Here is a 9,375-nt window from a genome sequence, read left to right on the forward strand (position 1 = left end):
TTGTTGTCTATGCATGGCATTGTGTTTGAAACCTAAGGAATATGTTTCTAAGCATTCCTAAGCATGATTTCTAGCATTGGATACAAGCAAAGCATGGTTTTGATTGAAATGCAAGCATGAGAAGATGAAAATGGAAGAAAGAATGAGAGATTTACCTTGTTTGTGATGGTTGTGTGTTGATGTGTTGTTGTTGAAGCACCAAAACACCTCAAGAACACTTGTAAGAACCTTTGGAGACTTTCCCTAGAGCTCTCTCACCTTTGAAAGAGGATAAAATGAAGTTGGAATGTGGAAATGAGGCTTATAATGCGAATTTTCGCATTACGTCTTGATTGGTCGACTCATTGGTCGGCCGGGGTCGATCGACCAATCACTCGACCAATGGTCACAAAGACCTCTTTTGCTGTTGAATTTTTGGAAAATGTGATTTTTGCCTTATGGATTATTGTTTGATGACTATATGGATATATTTAAGCATGATTTAAGTTTTCAAATCATTTGGACTTGTGGTTTATGTTGAAACTTGAAATTCGGTATTTTGATGTTCTCGGTTTTTGCGAGAATGGTTACTACGAGAAGTGGGCGTGGTGAATCCGGTGGTCAAGGGGCAAGGAGGTGGTGAAATACCTCGGGGAGGTGGTGAAATACCTCATGGAGGTGGTGAGATACCTAATGTTGATCGGGGTACCCATGAGATACCCGGTGCCCCGAATGTTGGAAGCTTCCGTGATATTGCCAATATTATGGGCAATATGATGCGGCGACAAGCGGCTCGGTTCAACCAGATGTTGGTGGGTTTCATGACTCTGCATAATGAGACTCGAACTGGTGCTAATGTGAATCCTCATGCCGCGAGTCCTGAATGCGGGAGGTTTAGCTGGAACTCCTCATACTACTTTGATGGAGAGTTTTACGAAGATGCAAGTACCCACTTTCACTTTGGAGTTACCAAGGACCCCTTGTTTCCTAACAAGTGGCTTCGTGAGTTGGAGAAGGCTTTCCGACATCTACAATGCTCGGAAGCTCGAAAATTCTGTTTTTGCTGAGCGAAGTTGCAACAAGAAGTTGATGCATGGTGGACCTCCACTCGGCTGTTTTGGAAGGTTTGCATGCGGGAGTTGTAACTTGGGAGTTGTTCAAAGAGGCTTTTTGTATGAATTATTTCCCGAGGCGGTGAAAGATGCGAAGGAAGCTGAGTTTATGGTTCTCACACAAGGATCTTTGTGCGTGTTGGGTACCACGAGTTTGAGGAGCTTCATTTCTTTGCTCCAGATTCTCTGAAGGTCGATCTCGCCAAAGCGAAGAAGTTCTTCAAAGGACTGCGCCCTGCCATTAAAGCTTACCTCACGATCCGGCCTATAGTGAGCTATGCTCAAGTGGTGCGAGAACTCGAAGAAGTTGGAAGAAACGAGAGAAGGAAAGTGCACGTGTGCAAAGGCCACGGCAGCCAAGGAACCCTGGGTTGGTGGATCGTAATGATCGGCGTTTTGTGAGACCTACACCCTACCCCACTCCTACCTCTCGGCCCTAGGAGTGTAGGTCGAACTCGGGTTTTCAGCAGCCCGGCCGGTTTAGACAGTATGGCGGAAACCGACCACCGGTGAGTGCAAGTGCTAGGCCTTTTGTTCGAAGCCCTCTTTGCAGCTACCCCAGTTGGACCCGGCAATCTGTTTGCTTTTCTGCAAGCAAGCTGGTCATTTCGCTCGTGCTGTCCGAAGCGGCTGTCCAGCGGCTTTGCTCCGGTGGTGAAGAGTGCTCCTACTCCTCCCTCTGGTAGAGTGTTCGGTATTTCCGGTCTTGAGCGGGATCCAAGCCATGAAGTGATTACGGGTACATTGTTAGTTGCTTCTATTTCTGCATTTGTCTTATTTGATACGGGTGCATCTCATTCGTTCATGTCATCTGCATTCATCAAGAAGACTGACCTAATCCACGAGAAGTTGTCTAGTTGTTTATTGATTAGTACACCTACTTGGTCTTGTTGTGAAACTAGATAAGGGGTTATCTAAATGTCTGTGTTGATTGGTGAGAAGAACTTGGAAGCCAATTTTGTACTTCTTGATATGAAGGACTTCGATGTTATTTTGGGAATTGATTGGTTAACAGCCCACAAAGATGTGTTTCTTTGTTCCTCAAAGAAGATTCAGTTCCATATTTGTGGAAGTCCGGTCTTAGATTTCATGGTGAGAAGAGAGGGTTTGTAAGAAGGTCTTTGTGACTGCTTGATGCAAGTCTATGCCCTAGTGGATGATGCTTCATCCGAAGGCAAGGGTAAAGTGGAGAAAAGAGTCGATGAAGTCAAGGTTGTCTGTGACTTTGTTGATGTCTTCCCTGATGATCTATCGGGAGTGCCTCCGGACAAGGATGTCGAGTTTTCTATTGATCTCGTTCCTGGTGCCGCTCCGGTATCTAAAGCTCCGTATAGGATGGCTCCTACTGAGTTGAAAGAGTTGCAAAACCAGTTGAATGAGCTCATTGATAGAGGTTTCGTGCAACCTAGTGTATCACCTTGGGGAGCTCCGGTCTTGTTTGTCAAGAAGAAAGACGGTAGTATGCGCCTGTGCATCGACTACCTTGAGTTGAATAAGCTGACTATCAAGAATAGATACCCGCTGCCCAGAATAGATGATCTCTTCGATCAGTTAAAGGGTGCGGTTGTGTTCTCAAAGATTGACTTAAGATCCAGATATCACCAATTGAAAGTGAAGTCTAGTGATATCTTCAAGACAGCTTTCCGAACACGGTATGGTCACTACGAGTTTAGGGTCATGCCTTTCGGATTGACCAATGCTCCTGCGGTGTTCATGGACCTCATGAACCGAGGATTTCACAATGTGCTTGATAAGTTTGTGATTGTTTTCATCGACGACATCTTGATCTATTCGAAGAGCGAAGAAGAGCATGCGAGCCATCTAAGTTTCACTTTGCAAAGGTTGCGAGAAAAGAAGTTGTACGCCAAATTTAGCAAGTGTGATTTCTGGCTTAAGAGAGTAGTATTCCTTGGCCATGTGGTTTCAGCCGAAGGTATTCGTGTCGATCTGAAAAAGTTCAAGCTGTGGCTGATTGGGAAAGACCCGAAGTCGGTAACGGAAATAAGAAGTTTTCTTGGATTGGCGGGTTACTACCGAAGGTTTATTGAGAACTTTTCTCGGTTGGCTGCTCCTATGACTAAGTTGACCAGGAAAGAAGAAAAGTTTGTTTGGTCTGACGCCTGTGAGAAGAATTTCCAAGAGTTGAAAGATAGATTGACAAGTGCCCCGGTTTTGACTATACGATAGTTCCGGTGGTATGATAGTTTATACCGATCGTCAAAGATTGGATTGGGTTGCGTCTTGATGCAACATGGCAAGGTCGTAACCTATGCTTCTCGGCAATTGAAAGATTATGAGCGGAATTACCCCACTCACGATCTAGAACTTGCCGCTGTTGTCTTTGCTTTGAAGATTTGGAGACATTACCTCTACGGTGAGAAGATTGCCATTTTCACGGATCATAAGAGTTTGAAATACTTCTTTACCCAAAAGGAGTTGAACATGAGACAAAGGAGATGGTTGGAACTAGTCTCTGATTATGATTGTGATATTCAGTATCACCCTGGGAAGGCAAACGTTGTTGCTTGGTGCTCTTAGTAGGAAGAACCGAGAAGAAGACTTTGGATTTGAATGCTTTGAGTTTACCATTGTGGTCTTCTATTGAGAGTTTTGATTTGGAAATTGTCCCTGAGAATTCTGATTTTATTCTTTCTGCCATGATGGCAAGATCTGGCCTTAGAGATAAGATTGTTGCTCTGCAGAGTTCTGACCAAGAACTTTTGATCAAAGTTGAGAAGATTTCTTCGAATCCTGAGTCGGACCCCGACTTTGGTATATCCATGGATGGTGCTTTATTGTTTAGAGGAAGAGCGTGCGTGCACATAAACGAAGAAATTAAGAAGGAAATATTGAAGGAAGCACACCAGTCAGTCTTTACTATACACCCGGGAAGCACCAAGATGTACAAGGACTTGAAGGAACATTTTTGGTGGATTGGTTTGAAGGCTGATGTTGATGATTTTGTTGCCAAGTGTGAGACTTGCCAACGTGTGAAAGCCGTTCGACAACCCCCATCTGGATTACTTCAACCTCTTCCTATTCCTAGTTGGAAATGGGAGGATATCTCTATGGACTTTGTGACTAGCTTGCCTCGGACAAGTAAAGGCAATGACACTTTGTGTGGGTGATTGTTGATAGGTTGACCAAATCAGCCCACTTCATTCCTATGAAGATCACTCATACTACGGATAAGCTAGCAAGGCTTTACGTGGATAATGTGGTTACTTTGCATGGTGTGCCATTGAGTATTGTTTCCGATCGTGATCCTAGGTTCACCTCAAGGTTTTGGAATAGTTTGCGAGAGGCCTTGGGAACCCAATTGAACTTGAGTACAGCTCATCATCCACGGTCGATGGACAATCTAAGCGGACAATTCGGACATTGGAAGACATGCTCGAGATCTTGTGTGGTGGATATGGGTGGTAATTGGGATGAACACCTAGCTTTGGTTGAGTTTGCCTATAACAACGGTTATCAAGCAACAATAGGCATGGCTCCATTCAAGGCTTTGTATGGCGGTACTTGTAGGACACCTTTGTCTTGGACTGAGGCAGGGTGAAAGAAAAGTCTTAGGTCCTGAGATGATTGAAGCTACGAGTGCTATGGTAGATATGATAAGAGAAAGGATTAAGTCTGCCCGAGTCAAGACAGAAATCTTATCTTGATAAGAGAAGGACCGATTTGGAATTTCAAGTTGGAGAGAAAGTTTTCTCGAAGGTTTCACCAATGAAGGGTGTGATGAGATTCAATGTTAACGGAAAGCTTAGCCCTCGTTTCATTGGACCTTTCGAGATTTTGGAAAAGGTTGGATCTGTTGCGTATTGATTAGCATTACCTCCGCCTCTTGCTAGTGTTCACAATGTGTTTCATATTTCGATGCTCCGGAAATACATAGAGAATCCGGAACACATTTTGCAGCAAGCACCTGAAGGACTTAGTGCTGATTTGACCTATGATGAAGAGCCGGCCGAAATCTTGGATAAGAAGGACAAGCAGCTGCGGAATCGCACCATTCCTTTGGTGAAGATTCGGTGGAAGAACCATACCCCTGAAGAAGCTTCTTGGGAGAAGGAAGAAGATATGAAGGAGAAGTTTCCTTACCTCTTTGGAAGCACAGGTACGCTTTCAATTTCGAGGACGAAATTTCTTTAAGGGGTGGAGAATGTAAAACCCAGCCCTAACCTTGACCCGGAAACCTTGTTATTTGTAGGTCCAGTGACCCGAAGTAAAGTAAGAAGTCAGCTTTGGGCCATCCCAGTGGAAGACTTGGTGTCTGGCTTTGAATCCATGAGAGTTGATGATGAGGTTCTATTTATGGAAACTGAATCTTGATGAAGATCGGATTAGTTGATGGACTTGGAGTGCTTTCTATCATGGTTTGAAGGCATTTCTACCTATTAGGTAAGTCACTTGATATGTGTGCAAAACCCCTTTAGGATTGGATTTGATCTGGGTCTTCAATTCCCTGTTTAGGAGTTGCTGAACCGATTGGTCGACTGATTGGTCGACTGGACCAGTCGACCAATCCACTCGACCAATGGGTGCTTGTCTTTGGCAATTAGGTCTTGCTTGCTCTATTTAAGTCCAATCTCGAGTCTACTTCGTATTTTCTGCCTCCAAACTCTTTGGAACGAACCAAAGACCTCTGCAAGTCATCTCCCTTGCATCATTGGTGTTTTTCTTGACGGATCTTCGTCAAAACTCTTCCTTTTGCATCAAAGGTATGTCTACACTCTCTTCTTCTTCTCCATCTCTGTTTTTCTTTCCTTTTTGAGTTGAGACAGTAGAGGAGATGCTGCATTCTCTGTTGCAAACATCTCTGGACTTGTCTCTCATGATCTTCCTAAGGATTTATGGCTAATGCAATGATCTTAACCATGATCATTGCAAGCTTTTGAAGGAATCATGATCAAACCATGATCTAGTCTTTGTTTATCTTTTGATTTGAATTCTGATATCCTTCGATCTACTATATTGATCATGTTAGTAGTCAATTGCTGTGTTTTCTTTTCATGATCCATGATCTATCAATCTCTAGTTGTTTCTCTTCTACCATACCATGTTTTCTTCATGAATCATGATAGTTACATGTATGGTAAGTTTTGTTTCCTTATTTAGATTTATGCTCTTAGGTCTATTTTCTTGAAGATCTAAGTATGCTTTTCATGATACCTTTACCTGAATCAATGATTCATTCTCCTATTGTTCTTGTCTTTGATTTCTATCTTGAATTCTTCAAGAACCATGATTGATCTAATTATGGTAACTTTTTGTTTCCTAATTTGTATCTTGATGACTTGATTTGATTAGTGTTTTGAGATCCCCTATATGTTAGGATACTACTAATGTAGTTTACCCCTTGATTAGTACCCTTTTGAACCACCAAATTCGGATTTTAAATCCTAAAACTCTGATTTTATAGGCTACTGTCTGCATTGGTCGACTGATTGGTCGACTGGGGCAGTAGACCAATCCAATCGACCAATGAGTACAGCAACTCCAGAATTGGTCTGTTTTGGATGTTTTGGTATCTTTTCTGTTAGGGATCTTTCCTAATATGTTGTATACACTTGTTTAGGACCTTCTTCTCAAGTTTGTCAAGATCTTACTTGATTTCTTAGGATTCCTTTGCAAGTTATAAAAGGTAAGGATGGTTACTTCTTTAACAACATAAATTGCATATCTTAGTTTCTATATTTGAATCTTGTTAAGTTATTTCTTTAATTAGATTCTTATAATGTTATACTACTGTGGTATTTGTCTTGATATCAGTAGCATTACTTATTTATATTGAATTGACTCATGTATGATTTACTTACCGATTATATACAAATTGATTGTAATTATTGATTTCTTTCCATATATGAAGTTACCATATATGTGATGTTATGAATTGATGCTTGTGTATGCTTAAGTATGGTTTGGAAAGGAGAGGTGTCCTTTTGACACTTCTGTCCTTGGACTACTACGGGAATATTATGGGATGTTTCCGGAGATGCCCTATGGACACCTTCCTAAACTGTTGGATGACATATTTAGGACTGTCTAGTAGTGTTTGGCTAGGATGTCCCGTTATGTCAGACCCTAATCGGAGGGGTATTGAGACCGAACGACCCGTGGTAGCAATGGGGATTCATGGGCGCTCAAGACCGGTAACCAACCCGTGAGAGGACAGGGAATCACATTGTGGGGGCCATTTATTGGTAGGGTTGCATATGGATAGACTTGGGCTCACGGGCGCTCAAGACCGGTAACCAACCCGTGAGGGGACGTGAGAGCTTCCCGTTTACCATATGTGGATAACCAATAGGGTTGATGAGTTCGTAGTCAGGGACTATGAGGACTCTAGTGTGAAGGATACCGGAAAGGATCGTTAGGGACGAGGAATGGACGTATCTGGATCTGACTTGATGTAACTAAGTAGAAGACTTGCATTTGGCTAGGCTTTACCCTGACATGCGCCGGTACTTAGACCAATGGTGATGTGAGAGAGTGGTGACCTATACCCCCAGCCATGGAATGTCCCGAGGGATGCCGGACCCATTACCAACTGATGATGAGTGATTGAGACCTTCCTAAAGAAGTACGGTGCTATGACTTAAAGCATGTCTGCCAATAGAGACCAACATATGTAGAGTTAGATTCATACATTCATTGTTTGTTTCATACCATATTGCATTTATGTTTGTTCTGAAATCCTGCCATGTATGTTATTATGGATTTAACTGCCTTACTGAGTTTCTTTGAAACTCATTCCTTTATTGTACAATGTTTGTTAGACTATTCTACAGGTTCTGAATATCATGACGGCCCGTATGAAGAAGCGCAAGGAGAAGAGGCATATCTCCAAGAAGGTGATTGCGGTTACAACAATTACACTGAAGATCCCGCGAGTGGTTATGCTCCGTACGATGCTTAGTCCGACCATAGAGTGGAAGCGCCCTTGTGCTGTTTATGAGATTTATACTTATAGGGATGTTGTCTATAAGATTGAGAACAATTTAGTTACCTATTGTACCTGCTATTGGGATTAGATTCTATCTTGCTTATTCTCTTTTAGAACTACTTTTCCGCTGGTTGTAGAGTGGGATTTCGCCTCACTTTACTTATCTGATTTAGACACTCTGATTATATCCAGGTACTCGAGTTATATATGATTCATCTTTTTCTTATTTGGATCTATGGTTTATCTTCCGCACTTTTATTAGTTATTGTTCATGATTATGTTATTGTTTATGTGGGAGGTTGATTACTCGATACCTGATCTTCGGGCTGTGGATCACACTCTCGGGTATGCCAGATAGGGTACCGGCTGGGAGGATGTGACAAAACTGATCTCCTTGCCCCCAACCATAGAGTCCATGACGATCTTAGAACCATCTCGTGGATCATCCTCGATGCGGTAAGTCAGGTTACTATAGAAGTACCTGACGAGATCTGGATAGACCGGATATGCCGTAGTGTACAAATGAAGCCAATCCATAGCCTCCAGTCTTTCTCGTATGTGAAACGTCTCTAGGTCATCCACGACAACCAACCGTCCATGCTTAATCGGTATGTCATGGAAGTAGTACTCATGTAGAAACTCAACCATGGGAGTGGTGAAATGCTCCTCATCCGTAACCTCCGACCGATGAACGTGTCCTCAACCTCTATCAGCCCGTCGCCCTCCTCTAGGCATAGTGGATCTGTAGAAACCAAGAAAGAATTTCATTTGGATTAGTCCCAGTGTGTAATTGTCAAATGAAGGGCATTTTCGTAAATTTTTGAAAAATTTTGAAAAATTTCGATCTTGGTAAAATTTCGATTCGCTCATTCTAACATGTGCATAAGACCTAGATAAACATGCTGGAACACTTCGTTTGGTGAAAATCCATCATTTTGACATCTTCAAAGTGAAAATTCAGCAAGTAAGAGAGAAATCCCCTTTTTGGGCTTGTGTTTGTGAATTTTTGAAAATTGGAATTTGACCAAACGGAAAGTGGGAACTCCTTCCCCATAGTAAATCAGTCATGTAGAAATTTGTTTCATGTTAAAATTCATTTTGGTTTGAAAATGGGACAAGTTTTTGTAAAGTTGGATTTTTGCAAGATGAATAGTGATTTTGGAACCAAAGTGTGTGCAATCTTGTGTTTTAAGCTTAATCTTGCTTGGAAACTAATGGGAACATGTTTCTAAACACCCCTATGCATGATCCTAACCATTAGCAACAAGCATTATTCAGTTTTGAAGAAAATCACATCTATGGTAAATGAAAATTGCAAGAAAAGAGAAGAAGAAAGAG

This window comes from Hakea prostrata, chromosome 5, assembly GCF_041222555.1.
Source record: "Hakea prostrata isolate BN-2017 chromosome 5, UWA_Hpros_2, whole genome shotgun sequence".
Taxonomy (NCBI): Eukaryota; Viridiplantae; Streptophyta; class Magnoliopsida; order Proteales; family Proteaceae; genus Hakea; species Hakea prostrata.